At 40.5% G+C, this 22,159-nt stretch overlaps 1 long non-coding RNA gene across 1 annotated transcript; it reads right to left on the bottom strand.

Annotated features, from left to right (window-relative positions):
• Nucleotides 1-555: 555 nt before the first annotated feature.
• On the bottom strand, nucleotides 556-21,483 carry LOC135444945 (uncharacterized). The gene is made up of 3 exons (XR_010439370.1): nucleotides 21,381-21,483; nucleotides 20,300-20,350; nucleotides 556-2,869 (listed from the first exon to the last, which is right to left on the bottom strand). It is a non-coding gene; the product is annotated as an uncharacterized LOC135444945 (long non-coding RNA).
• Between the last annotated feature and the right edge of the window lie 676 nt (nucleotides 21,484-22,159).

The raw sequence follows: 22,159 nt of genomic DNA, 5'->3' as shown, positions 1-22,159 counted from the left end.
TATGGCCATCATTTTAGTTTCTATTACATTAAAGTACTTAACAGAAGTCAGTTCCTTTCTGACTTCATATATTTAGTGCACGTGGGTTGTGTTGTGGGTATTATTTTAGTATTTCCAGAGAGCAAGTGATCCAAAATACCCAAACACTCTGAAACACATTTCTTCCATCTAGAAGACAAACAAGCTTACCCTTAAGAAAACAGTAAAGAACAGACACACAGAAAACCCTTTACTGGCTTAACAGGCCCCATGTCATAGTATCGTAGAATCACAGAGTGGTTTGGGTTGGAAGAGATCTTAACAATCATCCCGCTCCAACCCTCCTGTCAAGGGCAGGGACAACTTTCACTAGACCAGATTGCTCAGCGCCCCATCCAACCTGGCCTTGAACACTTCCTGGGACATTAACATCTTCTCTGGGAAACCTGTTGTCTTGATTTGAAAATATAGGTGTATGCTAAGGAAGGCAGGAGCTTCTCTTAAAATGGAAAATGTAAACCCCCTCCCTTTGAATTATTTTAATTTTGAAGTTAAGGGGCTCTCAGGCAAAGATATGGGAGTAGGAACAGCAGTTCTTTATTTGGAAAAATAAAAGTAAAAATAAAAATGCAGTAATACAAAACAACACTGATAGAGTCAGAATATGACCTGACACCCTGTGGGTCAGGGTGTTGGTAGCAGTCTGATTAAATGGTGGCTGAAGTCCTCCTGGAGTGACAGATGTGGTTCTGTTGAAACAATGATCTTGTAGAAAGGTATCTTTTTTTCTGAAGGTCCAGTGGTGGTATAGATGGGCCTGGTCTTCTTCTGGGAATCTAGTGGGGAAAAGCTACTCCTCTGAGAGCCCAGTGGGAAAAGGCTGACTGTGGTGTTCCAACTCTCAGATCATATCCAGATAGGAATTCCTGGCTCCTCCCCTGGGGCGGAGCAGCTCACAATGGGATGATGTAATTTTATCAGTGAGACTCAGTGGTCCGTTAACAGAAGATATTTCCTGGAGGGAGGATTGGTTGTGAAAGAGATAAAGAAAACTGTCCTACCCGCTTTTAACAGGTGGCCCAGTTAGAAGAAGATAACTGCCCCACCTCTAACAGATGGCAATAGAACACACATCTCTAGCCACATCTTGCATTTCCAACCTAAAACACCCATTCAGTGCCTCACCACTGTTACAGAACTTTATTTAATCTAAACCTTCTCTCTGTCAGTTTGAAGCCATTCTCCCTTGTCCTGTCATGGTCTTGTAAACAATTTCACTCCACCAGTCTTGTGGTCTGGAAGGCCACGGATAGGTCATCCTGCAGTCTTCTCTTCTCCAGGCTGAACAGTCCACATTATTTTCCCCTTTCCTCACAGGAGAGGTGCCCTTTTCCTCTTATCTTCTTAGCAGCCCTCTTCTGGACTCACTCTAACAAGTTGCTGTCTGCCTGTGCTAAGGGCCCCAAAGCTGGGTGCAGAACTGCAGCTGGGGTCTCAAGAGAGCAGAGCAGACAGGCAAAATCCTCTCCCTGCTTTTCATTAAGCCCAGGGTAAGACTGATTTTCTGGGCAAGTGCACACTGCCACGCCATGTCCAGCCTCTCATCCACCAGCACTCCCAAGCTCCCCTTGGCAGGCTTTTGATCTGCTCATCCCCAGTCTATATTCATAGGGGTTCCCCTGATCCAGGTGCGGGACCTTGCACTTGGTCTTCTTAAATCTCATGAGATTCCTATATAACCACTTTTTGAGCTTGTCCAGGTCCCTCTGGATGGCATCCTTTCCTTCAGGTGTGTCAACCATACCACCCCACCTGGTGGGGTGCACTTGGTGATGTCATATTCTTCTGCCTTTGTGTACATAACCTCAAAATGACACCGACTAAATAAATTTACATACTGAGGGGTATTTGGCTGTATAAAACTGTGCATCCTTGAGTGACTTTCAAAAAGACATATGTAGGCAGGCATCAGACTGCTTCTACAGCAGGCAGAGGAACTATCCTTGCTTTATCACATTTTATTCGGTGCCAGTTATCCCATTGTAGTCTCATCTGTTTTGTCAGTCTGCTACAAGAGGCTGCCTAGTTATGAACTTGCCCCTCTCTACTGCCCACAGAGGGATGTACAGCGCAACAGGATGAAAAATCTTCTCCGTTGTGGCTCTGGTCCTTGCAATAGCAAGCAAAACAATTTTGGGCAAGCCTCCTTTCTTCCTCCTAAAACATCTGCAGCATCTAAAAACAGTAATGTCTCTTACTGGAGCCTTGAGCTACTGATATTTAAATGAAAGACAATTTCTGAACTTCAAATAATGTTGAAGAAATAGGATGATGAGGAAAATTTCTTCTTTTGGCTTAGAAAAAAACCCAAATGCATGTATGTGCATTAATGAAATAACACTATCCAACACCAGTCCTTGATGAATTTGCCTGTTAATGGTGGAGGAACAGGGGAAGTGTTAATGACCCCTTGACCTCCACAGTAAATCCACACTTGAAAGGGAGGGGATTAAAATGTCTTAAAAATCATGTGCTAGAAACTGAGAAAGCTTAACATTTTCCTTATGCTGATGTCAGACGACTTTCTTAACCCCTGCATCAATTATGCATAACTCCAGCAGGTTAAAACTGAAGGACACGAGTGCTGGTATGTTAAGGTAAGAGTTCTTGTAACAAAACTTTAGGTCTCTTGACTTGGCATGGCTCCACCTTACTGCCTTTGTACAGGGGACTGGTATGAAACATCTGAATTCTCTACACAGATTATCATGATCCTCTTCTCCATTTTCACCAATTTTCCATTTTATGAGTGTGGGAGTACACAAACATGTGGAAAAGACCCCTTCCAGCTTTACAGACCACTTGTGCTGGGATCAGTCAGTTCTTCTTCCTGAAAATGCAGTAAGAATTCATCTAAATTACCAGCTCTGCTTAGCAGCATGAAAACAAAATTAGAAAGAAAAAATACAAGCATAGCTATAACCTACCTGAAAGAGGAGAAATATAAAGCTCTACCAAAGAGTATACAAAAAAAAAAAAAGTTCAGTGTGGTAAAAAGGAGAAGATATAATAATCAACATACTAAAATGTGTTAACAATTATAAGGAAATATTTTATAAGATACACAGAAATAAAATAAAAAATAGATGTTCAAATTATCTAACTCAGAATCTCTCAAGAAGACCAAACCTTTTTGCATGATGATAGCAAATGTCTGTGTGACACCAGTAAAACCTTGTCTGATACTACAATAAATATGAAGAGGAAAAACATTACCCTAAAATATCAGCAATCTGCCTTTGTTCCAGTAATAAAGTTATTACTTCTGTGACTAACACAAATGACTGAATATTTTTACAGCCACCCTGTCTGCACAACACTCAGCTGCAATGAAATTGCCTTCTTACTCCAGAGAGACAGAAAATTTAACTTGTAGGCATCTGAGAGCTGCTTGCACAGTGCCACATTTGTACTGGGGAGAAAACAAAAGAACCAAACCAAGCTCACATTTTTTGTTCACATAATTTCAATTCTTGTAAAATTATACCCACCGGAGGAGCTTGGAAATGTAATTTACTACTTCACGTTACTATATATATATATTAATATATGTATTAAAAAGATATATAATTGTAAAGATATATAATTGTAGCTATTATATAAATATAAATAAGGGATAAATTAGATAAATTTCCTGGAGGAACCCTTCCATTGCCATCCACTGAGTCTGAAACCAGCTGCTGCTTTCTCACCAAATTGGAGGCAGATTCAAATCTTGGTTGCCCTAAACATATTTCTGAAGTAGCATCAACTACTCCAAAGACTTTTGGGGAATTCATAGCATGTGTTGCTCCCCTAGGCTGTATACAATGACATATAAGCTTGTGGGCTGTTGTGGCTCACTGACTGGTACTTCTGCCATCCATAGTGACCTTGAATGGCATCTCACTGTATGAATATTCTCCCTGCAGGGAAAGTGACCACCTGTAAGCTCTGCAGCATGTTTGCAGAGAGCCAGCATGAGTTCTCCCTGGTGGGGAACCTGAGCACTCAGCCACCATGGGTGCTCACCAGCACACTTAGAGGAATATACTTTTTTTCTAAGCCTGGCTGCAGAGTCTGAACCAGGAAGGGCTGTAGGCTGAGGCTGCATAAGGCCACATTGTGAAAAAAGACTGTGCAGTGCCAACAGCTTAGAAGATTAAACAAAAATCATATCTAAAATATATGAAACAAATATACTTTATGCTGTAAACTTTTGAGTTTGCTTTAAAAGCCGTTTCATTCAATTAGTCTATTTTCTATTTTTAGTGGGGTAAAAATATTTTCAATAGAAAAGTTATCTTCCAAACAGAAATGTTATTTACACCCTGGCCATTATTTATCTATAAGGTGTTTGTATTTCTGAATAAGGCACTATAATATACAACACGTCAGAAGCAGTAGACATATCTCAGAAAAGCTTCAGAACAACAGGTGGATGAATTCTTCAAATTAACCTAGAGATCATTTTCAGGATGCTAAATATTTTTCCAGTTTGAAAACTCATTATGTTTTGCCATATGTGCAAGGTAGATGAGGGACTGAAAATGGCTTAATAGCCACATTTTTGACAAATAGCCTTTATCAACAACAAGAAAAAAACCCCAAACTATACAGCATCTTAAAGGCTAGCACTATTCTAAATTGTACATTTAACAAAATGGAAAGTAATTGTGTCTGTCTTTGACAACCATCCATCTCCAATATTAATGATTCTCAAAAAGTCATGCAGGAGTGGTTTATCTGAAATTCCTTTGAACAGCTTCTCTACTGTCTTCCCACATAAGAAGACTTGGCCCACTCTGCTGTGCAAGCATAGGGGAAATTGGTAGTGCTTTAATTTCTGTGTGTGCTGACACTGTTGCCTAGGGACATTCTTCCGTTTACTCAAGGGCATATACATCTCACCTCCACAAAAAAAAAAAATCATATTACAACAGGACCTTGCACATAATTTAAATAAAACAATGTATCCTCTTTAACTGAGCAGGATGAAGCCACATTTGGACATGTGAAAGACACTCAAATGTCCAAAGGTTTGGGGAGTGGATCCTGCAGATTGTGTGAAGCTTGAAAGAGTGTTTTAGGGCAGACTTTCTAAAAGGATGGTGGAACAGCCCTGGAGCACTGGGTTGTGTGCAGCCCAGAAGGCACCAGCTCCATTGCTTCCCCTGCTGCCTGGTGAGGAGGGAACAAGAACATCCCATAGGTAAAGCAGAACATGATAGAGGTGATGTTTTAATGCTGTGAGCACAGACAAAGCTTGAACAGCCTCTTCATACCCCATACTCTGCTCTACACCAGTGCCCAGATTCAGCTCCCTTTCAGCTCTCACTCTTGCAGTGCAGAGTAGCTACGAGAAAAAGTGTAAGATCCTGCAGGGCATAAACAACACTGCTGCTAGTCTGGGTTATGAAAGCAGCCAGGAGTTGTTCTTTCCAACCTGAGGGAGATACAACTGTCATGGAAAATAATTGTAGAAAGACCCTTCCAACAACAAAATGGTTAAAAATCCCATAGGGCTTCCAACTGTTTGTTTTGTTATTTTGGAATTTCTGAGTTGTTTTTCTTTGAATTTCTAGCTTTGTTCTCAGACCGTTACTATAATCCTTTATTATATAATCTGTTCAAGTCTCTTGCTGTGTTTCATTTGCAGCTGTACAGAGTACATAGCAATTAGCTGCTGATGTGCTGTTATCTGGTCTCCAGTCTTTAGCATGCTTTATTGTACTTTTCATTCTCCATATGCCACAGAAAGATAGTCAAAGTCCTAATCCTCTTGCACAAAAACCAGCTTTGAATTGTGGGGCCTATCACATGCTGAAATGCCTGATGAACTTTCTGTGCACTTGCCCTGGTGTGTGTTTCTGCATGTGTGCACACGTGTGTGTGTGTGTGTGGGTGTGTGTGCCTGTGAGAGGCCAAGAGAGGGAAAGCACTCTGTCACATCCACCTGGGCAATAGAAGAGAGCATACTGTTAGAGATTTGAGCACATGTACCAAAATATATTGAAGAAACAAATTTGATTTGTATCTGAAAGCAATTATCTTTTTCTGAAGGTGAGTTTTCATGGTAGGTATGCATATTCTTCTGCAGCAATGTAAGCAAACACCAGCAGAGCCCCAGCCTTGCCTTAATTATTGTGATACATTTTTGTGCCTTGTAAACAATTATTTATTGCCATCTTTGGATCAAGAAAGTGGTAACACAGATATGTGACTGATTAAAAATTTCAAAAATTAGGAAAAAGTAAGACTAGGATCTTAATAACAAAGAATATGGTCAAAGAGAATGACTTTCATGAACAAGGTTCTGGAGAAAAATATGATATTTAAACAGACCCATGCTCAGTAATTTGGATGAACTCCTGATCTTGCTAAACCAAGTAGTAAAATTAATTTCCTAAAGTGACGTGAAAAAATATATATTTCAGTGCAGCTTCCTTGTATTTGGACAAGATATGTGTTTTTTTCTTTTTTTTTAAAGGGTTTCAGGAAACCCATTGCTTTTTGGCAAAATTAAAACCTCTCTCTTACAACACAAACTGAAAATAACTACGGTTTTTCTGGAATCCGAGATTTTTTTGGGGGTGTGTGTGATAGAGAGAAAAGTAAACAAAGTAAAGGAATTTCAATATAAAGGAATTAAAAAGACATTTTACATCAAGCTCTCTTTCCATTGTCTCCCTTGACAATAATTTCACAGTACCCTTACTTTCTGCTAATGTAAGGCTGTGACTTCTCTTGAGGAGCATCTGAAATACAGGCTGAGGTTGCAGTGTTGCCTTCCCTGCAACAAACCATCTATTCATGAGCTGCCCATGTTACTAACAATTCATGATAAAAATGAGGCAATGGAGGTGGCTCCCTGTGCTCCTCATGGACAGAGGTGCCAGTGCCAGAGGAACTCCTCTCTCACAGCCTTTGGAGGGCAGCTCATCATGCTCATGGTTTAATAAGCATTAGCTTACTGCTCTCACCTCCCCACGCAGATGACATGCAAACATTAATGCATTTAAGTTTCACAACGTCTGTGCAAAAGGAAAATGTCTATGCCACATTTGATTACAAAGGGTAAACTTTAAGACAGGAGTGGCTACATTACACTTTATTTGGCTAAAAGGAGCTATCCATAATGGAGATGCCTCCTACAAACATGGCCTCCCTGAGGTGGCCAGAAAGAAACAGTTCCCTCTGAAAGATATTTATCTCATCCTAAAACAGGAATGAAGTAAGTCTGATGCACTGTGCTTTAGACATATTTCCTTATCTTAATTTCTGGCTTCTGGAGGGAGACAGACATTGCGGTGTCAGATATAGAGTAGAATCATCTGTAGAGAGGTGATCCTCACGTAATTTCCACCCTACATGCCAAACTCATAGAAAACTTGCACTCCAAGGTCATCCAAGTGCCAGACACAAGCTAACCAAAAATGAATCTTTGTCCAGAAATACAGGGCACAGGTGTGAACAGAGTATGTGCAGTGTGGCATATTAGGAAAAAGAAGGATGATGGGAAGAGGGGAAAGAGAAGGATGCTATTTTAGCAATAGGACTTCCCTCAGAAGCTCTTGGAAGCCTTTACAACAGAGAAATTGAGTCTCCTATTTCAGCCTCACACACAGCAGAATCCTATGTGTGCAATCTGGAAGCCAGGGTGAATTTACACTATAACTTCCTACAAAGGAGGAGGGACTTAAAACCCTCCGGGCTGTTATCACAGCAGCTGAGTTTCAAAAACAGACAGTGGAAGAAAAAGCAGGGAACCAATATTTAACGGTCCTTGAGACTGTCTTCTGTCCCTGCAGCCCTCAAAACAAAATGGTTGGAGAGACTTTGTGTCAGGGAGTTTGTGCTAGGCACAGCCTTGTCACTCCTCTCAGCACAACCAGGCAATAGGGATGGTCCTGGGCTGGTCCATCCATGATTAAAACCAGGCACAAGCTGGCACTGTTTTCAGAGGATGATTCACATACCCAAAGTAATTTCTCACCTCTTAATCAGTTTCCTGGGATTCAGTTGAGCTGTTAGCAGAAGATTACATTCTGCTTCCTCCACCAGTGGTGTCCAATGCCAGCAGTACTCAAATGCCCTCAGGTGTATTACTGTGTCCATAAGCGATGAGAGGAGAGGGTGAGCTTTATGAGCTGGATATTTTATTATTTTGTGTCTGTAAGAAAGGCTGTTTGCCATACTCAGGTAAGGCAAACACAAGATGTTCCTTAGCTATATGGCACAAAATACAAACACAAACCAGAGGCACAAAAATATAAGACCCAGCTTTGCCTTAGTTGCTACCCTCCCATCCCTTTACCTGCTGATGATTTCTATGTAGAGGAACATTAATATTTTTTTTCAGTCACTTTACCCTTGTTTCCTATTTTTTTCTTCCTACCTTCTTTGTTGCCAAAAGAATGTACAGCTTTGCAGATGGTTAAAACCAATTTTCAGTTGCAGACAACTACAGGGAAGACCTGCATGGACTCATCTTTCCCCTTCCCAGCCAAGAAGAGCTGACAGAAAGTATGAATCATCCCACATGTTTGTGTGGCCATGTACCTGGATTTGAGACACAGCACAGAGTTTGTGCTTTGTTCTGATATTCCCTGGGCAAAGAGGCTAAAGGCAGTTAGACCAGCTTGGTCCTCATCTCACAGCCAGGGTGATGGACCATAACTCCTGAGAGATAGCAGCCTCGCCCTCTCTGGGGTCCCAGTAATGTTCATTGCTCTCATTTGGGAGCAAGACAAGGGTTGAGGAGACACCAAGGTCCAACCACTTCTGAGCCCTAGGTCCTTCCAGGCACTCTAGTTCCTTCTGATTTGAAGGCTTTTCCTGTCATCATATCTGCCTGTCTCCCTGCCCTGTTTTGTCTTCTCTGCTCCTTTTCTTTCTCTCTTCATGCACCCTTCCAGCACCTCCTTCCTGGTAAAATACAGTACAGGGAGGCAGAACAGTCTGGCATTGGCCTTTCAATATATTTAAATACCAGCAATTCACTGAGCTGGAAAATTGTAAATCTGCAATTTTATTGAAAAAGGTGGTCACCCTGTTCTTTGGAGCCATGTTCAGAGACAGCAGCATAATTAATGGACCTTTATTCAACACAGAAGCAAAGAATGGCAAATTTATTAACACCGGTAAGATGATATTTTTAATTTCTAAGAAACCAACTTTCCATATCTAGTTTTGCTTATTGCTACATGAAAAGAAAGTCTGTTTAAACCACCCTGTGCAGGTGAAAACACTGTCACACAATTTTTTTCCCCCTTTGAACTAACACGGGTGAGGACAGCAGCTGACACTGAGGGATTACTAATGTCTTCTAACCGTGTGTGTGTGGTGCCTGCTCCGCACTGTGTCTAGACACCTTCCTAGCATTTCATGTAACAGTGTTTCAAACCAAACCAGAGGCAGACCAGCGCTGTCAGTACAGCTCATTTTAGTTATAAAGGGCATGCTTACTTGATGTGCTGCTGGGAAAGTTAAGCGAGGCACTCGAGCCATAAAAAAAGCTTTCAATTGGGCAATATAAAAGGGGAGGCACAAGCCACCAAGTGGAAAATAAAGGGGAAAAGTTTCAAAGGTTGGACAGGAGTCTTTCACATACAGGGTGAGTATAAATGAAATTAAATGAAATGAAATAAAGCTTGTCATCATCCTTTTTACAAAATGTGGGTGGACTGTAGTAGCTATAGTGAATTATGGCAGTGCTGTGAATTATGTGTGCAAAGAGCTACTAGACAGATGACATAACACCAGTCTAGAGGATTAAAAGGCCACAGAGCTGTACAACTGGCCACAGAAATATGGAAGGTATAATGAAAGATAAAGCACTATCTTCTTTGGGGAAACCCTTTTAAATTGGACACGGTATGAACTTAGAGTGCAGCACCTCCTCCAGAATAATTAAAAGAGCACATCTTATTATTCTGACTAAGAATACTTTCTCCCCAAATTAGCAATGCCATTTTCACAGTAACATGTCTTCTAGAATAAATCCTTAAGCAACTAAGGAAATAAGTGCTCTACAGAGAGGATGGGAAATATAGCAGCTCTAGAACAAGTGCTTAGTTGCTGGTGTCTGCTTCCCTTTTCTAGGTAATTAAGATTTTGTAACACCAAATAGAAATGGTTGGCTGGGGGCCTGACACTTCAGTGCTCTTGGAAAGAGTTCTGCCAAATAAACATAACTGAAATGCCAGGAAAAAACCTGACTTCTTCCATCCTTTCTGTTCTCCTTATTCTGGCAGTGCTGTCATTCAGTCTCCATCATTCTGTCATCCATCATTCAGGACCTGAGTCATGTGCTTAGTCCCTCATTTACACATCAAGCCCTCCAAACACTGAGCATAGCTGAAAGGGTGTGAGCTAATGGTATCTGTAAAGAGAAACTATTAATTCAACCCCATGATATTTAAAAATATCTAGATATTCAAAAGTAGAAGAGCATTTCAATTTATTTCCCTACCTATGTTAAGCTGCATCATTTATTAATATAGCTTGCGGACTAAAACAAGATCATCTGCTGTGAGCTTGAGATACCAAATTATTATTGCCTGTTATGATCTTTACATAAATATTTGGGAAATTTATATATTAATACTATATTTTGTCAAGAATTCTCTCTCCTGTTAGCACCACAGCCTCTTCCGGTTCTTATTTTCTGTGCTCTCAGGAGTTGCATATGGTTATAGCAAACCAGGCCTGATGAACCACAGGCACTTTCAAACTTGTTTCCATATCTGGGTGCAGCACTCAGTGAGAGGAGCCACTCAGGCATATGGCCTGTAATAAGCTGAGCTCCAGTGAGTTGGAACCTCCTGCTTCAACAGCTACTTGGCCATTTGTTTTCTTGCTGCAGCACTTTGATTGTTTTCCTCCCTTTGACAGAATGATGAAAGCAGCTAGAGGGTTTATGTACCACCTCTACCAAATGTTACCCATATTCCAGTAGTCAGGTAGAAAATGGGGAGATGATAAGGGAAAGGGTGCCCACTGACTCTGTAAGTCCTGAGCATTAAAAGTTTATATCCTGCTGGAAGAGACACTAATGTACATAAAGACAAAACTTCCCAAACCAACTATGGTGGCCTTTGTTGATCTTTCAGCTGAGGCTGTCCATGCAGCAACTGGCAGTCTCAGTTTTCTCTCTTACACCAAAACTGGAATAATTATTTTTTCCAGTATATATCTTTGGTAATTATTACAGAATGCAGTTTAGAAACACATCAGCATAAAGGTATTTGAATAGTTTAATCCACCTCAGTGAAAAATATAATTTACAGCAAACAGGAGACAAAGCTAGTGCAATGGCAGAATAGGAAATGAGGCTGGAATTTTTCAAACAAATGTGTAGAAAAAATATAGGCCCTTGAGCAATGCAAACATACAACAGAAACAAGCAAGAAAAAGCTAAGCCTTATTCCTGGCCTAAAGAATGCCAATTCGTATAATTTCTGAGGAGAATTCAAGGGGACTTCCAGTAAATTTGGCCTTGTTTCCTTCCTCTCATGCCTGTATCTTAAGCACACAAGCTGATCAAACGTTTATTGCTACTGAAGATACAGGACAACAGCTGTGTTGCCTTTTGAGCCCCAGGACAGCACAGGGAGAGTTCTACATTTGTCCTAATTGGAAGAAACTGAAAAGTTTTACATCAAACTGTTTTGCAACAGAGAGGCAAGCTTTCAGTTGCAGTGAATTATTCATGAAATGATTCTGGTTCCCAGAGAACATTTCAATTTTTCATTGAAAACCTGAGCAGGCAAACCAAGAAACTGCTTGAAATACTTCAATTCTGAAGAGCCATCACAGCACTCCAGAGATGCCAGTCTGTTTCTTTGTTGGGTACTTTGCCTCTCCCCCAAATTCCATTTCCCAAATACACTGGCCAGGCAGCAGTGCTGATGCATATGTCCCCAGCTATGTGAGAAAGGAATACTGTTAATTATGAAAGATGAAAAGAAGTCAAGGAGTTATAACTGTGTGTTTATTTGTTGGGACTTGAAAACTTCTACCACCTAACTCTGTCATTGTTTCCACTGGATAGGGAGCAAAAATGCATGAAAAGAGGGATATGTGGAAGAAAAATGGGCATGAAACCTTTCAACTGCAGCAGCTAGTTTGTGTAGGAAGTGGAGCGGAGCTACAAGGCCCTCCAAAAATGAACAGAAGAGTCACTGAAGTATGAGAAACCAATGAGCAGAAAAAGAGACCACTCAGTCTTGCTCGGTGACAGCCATAGGATGTGTCAGACAACTCTCATAGACATGTCAGCTCAGCACCCAGTCTAAAAGCAAGATGCAAGTGAAAGTGAATATGTAGTGTGAAGGTGAAATTATACCCAAATAGAATCACAAAGAAGCACAAAGATTCAGAAGAAAACTTTTTGACATCTTCAAGCCAATGGTATGCATTGACAAGAAAAGCAACTTAAAATCAGTTGCTGGACTGTACATTCTTTCTAGAACAAATTGCCTTTGATTTCTCCAACCAGAATCGCAGCTGGTCTTAGATAGCTGATTTCCGTAAAATTCATGCCCATTTGAGCCTCTTGCCCTTAGTGAAGTGGCATATTATCTAAGGTGAAAGATACATCCTTTGGTTATGCTTAAACTTCTGTTCAAGCATAAAAAAACCATGAGCTGGAAGCTTCAAAAGTGGCTTCCTCTCAGCTATTGAAAAAACAGAGGTAAGAAGTCAGTTTCATTCCTGAGATCAAAATAAAAATGGCATTTAGTTTTGAAAAGACAAAGGAATCATCTGAAGCAAGGCAAAGACTGGGGATGTTAATGTAGGGGAGCTCTTAAATGTATCTGTAAAGAGGATCAGAGATAAACATACAAAAGGAGTTTGACATATTTCTCAGAGGGAGAAGTTATGAATGACTGGATATGTTTGAAACTTGGTGTGATGACTTTCAGAACCAAAAGATCAAGAGATTCTTGATCAAGGGAATCTAGGAGAGGCAGAAAGAGAAGCATGGGTGAAAGAATATAAGCCCATAGCAAAAGACCTTCCTCTCTGTGTGTCAGAATACCTTTTTCTCTGTGGTGGGAAGGAAAGGTCAGAAATATATGAGCACCTGTCTTTGAAACCTGGGTGGCTTCCACTGATAGCATCAGAAAGAGTTTGATTTGGGCTCTGTTTGAGGAACAAGTCCTGATCAATTCTCATCTGAGTGGTCCTTATGTACTCATCCTTCTGTACAAGGGAAAATAATTGGTTATCTGATCAGATAAGGAAATGCCAAACAGGATACCTGATTATAACAGAAAGCTCATCTATGGAATTAATTAGCTTCATGATTCTCTGAGTCACATAGAAAAATGGAAAAAGATACAGAAAATTATTAGATGCTGACAAGGAATATACAGGACTGTTTTGACTGCTCCAAGTGACTCTCAAGGCACAAAGTTCAGCAGTGCTTCTAGGGCTGCTCCATAAAAGTCTGGCATACGGTCTCTCCCTAGCTTAGTGGGCAAGTTTGTCTGCAGAAAACGTGGATGACATGGTCACTGACAGGAGCTCAGTGACAATACACAGAGCAGCACAGTCAGAGATCCACAACTACCCTGCCTTTAGCCATTCCTTTTCCCTCAGTACTGGCCATGCAGAAACTAGCTGTAACAGCAGAGAAGTGCTTAACATAGCTGAGAGGGCATGCACCATCTCCACGTCCTGCTGAGGTTTTAGATGAGGCTGCTGCTGTGCATGGGTGCTGCCTGCCTGGCTGGCACCTGTTGGCTCTGTCCCTGGGCCAGGGCTCACTGGCTCAGCTGCTGCAGCTGCCCACAGGCACCGCTGTGCTCCTCTTTGGGCAGCTGACCACAAAATGACAATTGCTATTGAGACAGGCAGCAACATTTCTTTCTCCAAGACAGAGTGCTGGCAACAGCTTCAAATTCCATGTTGAATATTCCCCTGTGTGTGTGTGTGCATTCTGTTACTTGCAGCATCTGCTTAGAAGTATTAAAGCAAAATGTCTTTGTCAGTTTTGTCTTTTTGTATTTGACAATTGCTGATGTCATTTTACTTTTGTTTGTGAATAGAAACCTGTTTGCTGCTGAGTCACAGAAGAAGGCAAGACATAATAAATACATCTCCTAATCAAACCAGAAAGTTGTGGATCACTGGAATCAGAAAGAGAGTCTTTTTTTTTTAACCAGCAATAGCAGAACAGAAGGACCCTGTTTCCTGTGCAGAATTCCCTGTCACTCACATGCTTTGACTGATGTGAGTTGCAATCCCCAAAACACAAATGTGACTATCAAGAGCCAGTAGCAGATACTGCCCTTTATATGGAAACAGGAATAGAGGAAGCCCATCATTCTCCATAGAGGCCTCCTTATGCAGCTGTCTGCTGGAAGAAATTATAAAATGCAAACCAGGAAGCTGAAGCATAGAATGATAACTTTCATATCCATCTTCTGATTTCCAGAGTGTTTATCCTTCACCCTCATAATTCCTAAGTCTTTCAAATGGGTTGACCAAGGCATGAAGTATTTGAACCCTTGTCTGCATTTTTAAGTTTTAGGAAAATTCTACTATTGCTAAGACCAGCACATTTCCAATCCACTGGGAGACAGCAGCATCACAGGAGCTGACTGTGTATCCACATGGTGTTGAGTCACTGCTGCTTGATTCTCTGAGACTGAGAAGACATGTCCACGAAGCGTGTGATGACAGAATTCTTAAAAAATTGGCGGGCTATAGAGTTCACTGAGGCATATGCACCCTTGCAAATATAGAATCAGGTGAAGTAATTACAATAATTAAGACATTGAGCTAATGAATGAAAAAAAAACAAGAGTAGGAGCCTACTACACTGTCATTGTGGAGATTAAAAGGTAGTCCAGCTGGTAGCCTGAGGGATGGAATAATAAAGCAAAATACCTGTTCCTCAACATAAATTAAAGGCTTTCTTGGACCTCTAGAATGACAGAAAAATATTACTAGATGATCTCAACCTTATTAGAGACACTATGTAAACCTTCCAATGCTCTTGACCAGCACAGTAAAAAATATTTTCCTCAACTCTAATGGCTTAAAAACAGCTACCACAAAGTCCTGCATGTTTTCATGAGAGAAGTGGTGTTGCTGAAGTTCTGTGGAGATTCGCAAGAGGGATCATGGTGTGCTTCTGGAAAAGGCTGGTCTCAACAACCCTAGTAGTGGACCAAAGCTCAAGATGTGCTCAAAATGATCCCTAGAAATAAACTCTCACTACCAAGAGAAGTGTCTTCATGGGTGCCCTGGCTTGCAAGTATTTTCTGTTTCTTACGGCCAGGTTTATTTTGCTGTAAAGGATTCACTGAAGCAGACAGCAAGGGAATGCAGAGACTTCCCTCAGGTCACAAAGAGAAGAAAGTATTTCCAAAACTGTAGCTGGCCACTCACCGTGGTGGAAGGCTGTAGTGCTAATGTAGACTCTTTTACATGCATAACTACCAATGTAATGCCTTTGAGAGGCATACAATACCTACTATTCTCAGCTTTCTCCTTTCCTCTTTTTTTGAAGTTGCCTCACATCCAATTCAGTGCTGCTACTTCCAAAGTCCATTCCCCTGAGGAAGACCAGAAAGTCATTCTGGTTTTCCCCATTTTATTTGCATCCACAGTAATTATTCAGGCAGTAATTGAAGGGACTTTGAATATTTATTAAAACTACATCAAAGGTGTAGCACTGTTTTTTCTTTCTATATGACCTGCAAGGAAACAAAACGCCCCAGATAATTGCATTCAAGTTCAGGTTATTTAGTCCCATAGCTTCCATATGAGTATTTTTATCTACAGCGGTGATAGACAGGGTTTTGTTGTTGTTCACGGGTAATTTAGTTCTCTGCGTGTGTTTCAAGCATTTTGCTAAGAAGCCACATTGTTTGTAATGACATTGATGGCTAAGTTTCTTCACCAACAGCCCCTCTCTGAGGTCCTGCACTGTCTGAGGGGAATGGTCCCAGACACACAATTTCTTTGCAGGCCAAAAGGTACACTCTAGCTCATCATCTCAGAGAAGGACTCCAGAAGGATTGAAATCTGCAAGTTTGCTCAATGTGAGCAGCAAAGAGAGGCTGATCCCCTGCCAAGCAAGAAAGTTAAAGCTATGAGAACATCAGCCTGCTAAGCCATTTGATTGCAGACTAAGCAGGGATAAACACATTTTATTCACTGCAACATGATAGCTTCAAATAGATATTCAAAATATATGTCTGAAATAATTTCTTCTACTCACATTCTAAAAAGATGTCATTGACTCAGTGCCAGGAGAGCATATTACATTATTCCTTTGTCATACCTTTTTCATGGCTATGACATTAACGGAAGAAGCACAGTACTGACAGATGATTTATCTATTTATTTAAGAAAAATCCATGCATTGATTAGAAAATCATTAGCATCAACTGGTCTCAGGGCTGACTGTTTATAATTCTTAAAAAACATGCATATATTCTTTCAAAAAATAAATGGAGGTATGGTTTCGTTGTTAAGTATGAGCTATGATTTTCCTTTGTTACAGGTTATGACAGCAAACTGAAATAGATGCCATTCTGAACTCAAAAGGGAGCTAAAACTCCAGCAATTTAAAATTTTTCTAGTGTCTGATTCATCAAGGACCTCAGTCTACCCTGTCTGGGGCTTGATATTTTGGTTATAATTGTATGTTTAAAATCCTTTTAACTTTCATGGCATAGAATGAGAGTTTAGGGGAAATGCCTACCACTGTCTGTCTACATCTTTTACAGTACCTGGTGTTGGAGTATTTTACAAATTTATTTCCCTCCTACCCAATTACACATGAAAAACTGAGGATTTTGGCTGTTCCAGCATGTCTATTATGTTATGGTACTGCTCTTTCCTTATGAGCCTCAGCCCGGGTCATAGATGGGGTTCTCCTCATTTTACTGCAGGTGTGGAAAAAATAAGGAAGCTTCATCCTTGGTGTTTGGTTTTACTTCTTTGAGAGGACAGATCTTTCTGTTTAAGCTGTCTTCCAAATAGTTGGGATTCATTAACCTGTGGAGCCATCTTTTGTGCTTGTGCCTCACCAGCCTCTAGAGCATAAGGGATTAGATTTGACTAGACATTTAACTTTTTTGACAGCTGTGACTAGTGGAGCTGAATCCCACTGTAGGTAACATCTTCTGCTGGTTTTATTTGTCAGGGCTGGGTCCAACTCACTTTAGCACACTGTTCTTGCTCACCTCCTGTCTGTTCTGTACACTTGCCACAACCAGTTAATTCTGTATGAGGGACTTACTTTCTGCAGTTCCATATTATATTTTCATAGGTTTTTCTTCCTGCACCACCTGAAAACTATTAAAACCATAAAGTGCTTCAAAACAAGCAGGTGTCAAAAAGAAATCTCTCTTCTAAGTATCCCACTTGCTGCTGGCAGCTATTACTTCCAGTTACAAGTCAGACAATTTAAACTTTGTCTAGATATCTCCAACATTTCTAAACTACTGCCTTCCTGACGGAGCTGTTACTTTTGCTGTCCTGTTCTTCCACTCAGGGTGTTTTTTTCACATTACTCCGGTTAACATATCTTGTTGAGTAATTACTCAGGGCCAAGGCACCTGGCAGATGTCTCCTGCTCTCAGTGCCTATGTCCCAGCTGATTTGCGCTTAGTTACAGAGGTTGCACAGGGCCAAATTGCTCTGTCTGCATTGGTCCTTGCTTATCTGGACTGCGGAATGTATTGCAAAACTTTGCAAATCTCCCTACAAGGTTCCCACTCAATTAGAGGTTTTTGCCTTTTTTTTTTTCCTTTAGCTTTGGCTGGTTATTTTGGGTTTTTTAAAGAGCCTATAAGAGGATGGCAAGTACTCAGATCACCCTCAAGATGTTCAGAGAGGAATCAGACTTCAACCTGAGAATGAATTCGGGTGAAAAGTTGTCTGTCCCATTGCTGACAGTAAAATTACAGACTGATATCAAGAGTCTTGTGACTCAATAATATAAAATTTTTGATTTTCTGATTTGTGTTATGTAATGCAAATCCAAACGGGATTCTGTTGATGTAATTTCTGAGGGGTCATTTTTAGATGCTGATTTTAAATATAGTTGTGTTTTGACAACTTAGAGATAAATTCCCTGCTTACAGAAATGATGGGTTTACACAGAGTAGTGTAAATTATTTTGATGTACAGCAAACCTTAGTTGTTATTCTAATCAGGCTGCAGTACATTTGATGCATAACTCCAGGCTTCCATTTACACCACAGCACATAAAATTGTGCACATGTGTGTGCATATTTATACTTATAAACACACATATACCCAAACTGTACATACAGGCATATTTATATGCACACCAAACTTTATACACAAAAGTATATATGAAAATATATACACAGAAGCAGATGTGTATAAATCTGTGGCCTCTAGTGATCTATAATAAAGAACTACAAATTTGGTAAGGGACAAATATAATTTTCTTTTTTTTTTTTTTTTTTTTTGTTATTTTGTCTGGAATGGGTTACACACCCTGTGAATGGAGCTAAAGAAAAGCATAATTTACAGCACAGAGGGGAAATGATTTTGATGTTTATGAATCACTACTGTCAAATTTCTCCAAGTAAAACACAATAGACAGGGTATATATACACAGCAGCCCCCTTCATGTTTAAAACATTCTAGAGAGCTTAACAAGTGATAACCTAAGATAAAGCTGTTGTTGGGTCAAAGAATGAATTAAACAAGTGTTGCCTTTAGTCTTGACATGAAAGCATTTACAGAGCCAATGTTCTAAATCTCTGCTGGCAGAATATTCAGAGGTAGAAAACGATAGAGCACTTAAGATGCACAGGCCCTTTCAGCTATGGATTTATAATGATATTTCTGTAGAGCATTTGTAGAACACAAAACCTGACTTGGGCAGTAAGGAAGTAATACCTCAGCTAGATATGTAGGGACTGGAAATTAGATATGCAGCTGGAATTTTAAGAGCTAATGAAAACCTGAGAACAGTTCACCTTCATGGGGATGGACAGAAACAGCATCTGACTTTGTGAACCTTCCTCCCCACCCTTTCCTGCTTTCTTAAAGTCACACTACTCAAGGCTTTTTCTTTCTTATACATTTTGCAGGTACACTTCATGATTATACAACTGCCAGGCTGAAAGCTCCTAAAAGGGTGTCACTAATGCAATGGTTCAGTCATAGTTCATCCAAGAAACTGCTTCCTTTTATCCTGGGTGAATCAGCCTGAAGCAGGGGAGAGGGGAATTCCCCTCTGTGCCCAGTCACAGAATGTAGCTGAGCAGTTTATTGTGTTGCTGTCATTGTGTGGACAGACACCTGTCAGCCAAGATTTAGAAAACTGGAAAGATCTGGGTGGATGCTCCTTCCTATACAGCATCAGAAATCTGAAGGATGGGTATGGCTTGCAGCTGTCCCTTGACTGATCCCAACAATCAATCCAGATCTTTGTTATGGGCCATACTCTGTTATAGTGTTGGTCTAACATTATATTAGAATGTAATTAATTAGAACGTCTCTGTTGTTGAACCTCAAGTGTGCTTTTAAATAAATTCCATTCACTTTTAAAAACTCCATTTCAAGTGTAAAAAGTCTCCAGGGAAAACAGAGTGGATAAGAACAGAGAGGAAACTGTGAGGATGCTTAGAGTTAGTCAAGACTCCAATCCCAGACAGAAGCCTTTCATCACTCAAAAATTTTCATGTAAAATGTGGAGGTAAGGACTAAATTGTCCTTGATCCAGATTTGATTTTTTGAACAATGTGTTTCAGGATCATCCCAGTAAAGTGTGAATGTGGATGAATTTGAAAGAAAGTGGACTTTAACTGCTTCACTCCAGACTTGCTATCCAAATCTCCTTGGTTGCCCACATTTCCATCAGTGTCATGACTTTTGTTTTCCTTTCCGTAAGCTCTACACATGCCCAGTATTCCTGACTGCACACAAAACCTCTTTCTGAGCATCTACAATTTAATGAGATTCTGAAAACCATGTGAACAAACACTTGTTATAGAGTACAGCTCGCCCACAGGGACAGGATCAGACACCAAACAAACCAGACAAGCACCTGTATTTCCTACGAGACACTGCTGGTTAGGAAGGGCCATGCACGGGGTCTGTGCCCTCGGCATCCTGCCAGAGACCAAGCACATCCCTCCATGCTGTGCAAGGGGCCCTAACCTTGGCAGGACATCTAACCTAAGCACAAGGTCTTTCCCCTGGGCTTACTGTACCTGCACAGAAAAATGCAAAGTGAGAGACTAACAAAATCAGAAGGAGTAAGGGCACTCACCTGCACTCTTGGAGATGTTGGAAGTTCAGGCCCTCTCACACAAAAGAAAACCTTTGGACAAAAAATTGAACTTTACAAATCCATTCCTTTGTGCAGATCCCATTTATATCCCTGAGACTTATGTAAGGTGTAGCAGCACCTTTACTCAATGCACTGTTTCATTTTACCTTTATAAATGGCTCCAAGGAAGTTTACCTGAAGAGCAGGTGCTTCCCAAGGATTGGCAGCTGATGGCAGTAACTCATTAGCACTGTAGGTGAAGGGGATGCACCTCACATTTCCTACCACACAGATCACTTCTCCATAGTATAGAGCCAACCACTCCATGATAATGCTGCCCAGTATCACTAGGTGTAAAAACTGCTTAAAAGGCTGCTGCTAATATGTACTGGAGGTTAATTGCAGGACTAGGGAAAGCTGATGTTTGCCTAAAAACAAACACAATATACATTTGTAGTGGGAAGTTGTAAACAAGGAGGCATGCTGGGTAGGTAGCCTCAAGCTAGCAGAATTTTTTAAAAATCTTGAGACTTGCCTTTACATTATTTATAGGCTGGAGAAGATTCATTGTTTGTGAAACAACAGGAAGCCTTTGTGCTACATCTATTGACAAACTGAAACCTTCTTGGAGTGAAATTTGCTTTGATATCCTGTAGAGATTTCCTCCTAAATTCTGAGTTTCTTAAATATGCTGCTCTGAAGACTGCTCCTTCTCTCACATGCACATTTTCTTGCTATGCCTCGTATGGTGCATGAAACATTTCACAGTAAACTAAACCCCATGTGGTGGGAGAGAATTATCAAGGGTGCAGGGTATCTTTAAAGAGAAAATTAGTAAAACATTGATTCTTTTTAACTCAAATAAAAACAAATATCATTAAAGCACTAGCAAAGAGTGAAAAATCTGTGATGTACACAAAGTTGGTGTGTTCTCTGCAGAACCCATCATAAGCTAAACATGTTACTTTTATAATATTATCAGAAAGCAGGGAACAAAGAAAGAAAGAGAACAGAAAGACTAATTCCTCCCCCAGGAAAACAAGACAAAACAATGTGTCCTAAGAGAATATTCTCTCCTCACTTTATCCTTTATCCTTCGTGGCAATGTGAGAACAGTCAGCAAAGGTTCAGTGGGCAATATTCCATTGCTTGTAACTCTTCTGAAGTCCAAGATAGCACACCAGAGATTAACACAGCCCATATCAGACTAAAAACTGGGTTTGCATTTTATATATTGTGATTTATTAAACTGCAGTAGCCCCTAGAGGCTCTTGGTAGGACTGCTGCCCGATTGTGCTCCATGTGCTAACAGGAGAGGACAATGACGGAACAATGATGGAACTCTTGGGCCCTCCCTTAGACTTCACTGAGGTCTGGCACGAGCTCAGAAGTTTTCTGTGCTTCCTGTCCAGAGATCAGCTTCTTGTCCTCTTTTGTATGAATCACTGAGTGATGTTCTCTGATAAAGACCCTCCAAGTTGGTGGAGTTATTACTACACAGAGCTTGCAGTTTGCACCAACTCAACCTCACCTGTTGCAAACAAAATCTCCTTTGCCAGAGGGAAACAATGACCCTGCCATGTTGAAGATGGGCTTCACAGCAGAGATCTTCTATTAGCCAATCCCAAGAGCTAAGGAAAAAACAACAACAACAAAGATAAGAAGGCAAAGCTAGCAGTACAGCTGTCAGAAAAGCACTGGAATAGTCAAACAGGAGCTTCAGTCATTCCCTCTGGGCTGGGAAGAGAGATATCTTGTCATGTGGATCTGTTAAGAGAAAAGTAATTAAAAACTAAGGAAAAAAATAAAAGGAGACCAGCAAGAGTAACCCCTTTAGAACAGATGCTTTAAATTGATGGA

This window comes from Zonotrichia leucophrys, chromosome 3, assembly GCF_028769735.1.
Source record: "Zonotrichia leucophrys gambelii isolate GWCS_2022_RI chromosome 3, RI_Zleu_2.0, whole genome shotgun sequence".
NCBI classification, from domain to species: Eukaryota; Metazoa; Chordata; class Aves; order Passeriformes; family Passerellidae; genus Zonotrichia; species Zonotrichia leucophrys.
Note: the sequence above shows the minus strand (reverse complement) of the source record. Positions and strands in the feature narration are given on the sequence as shown.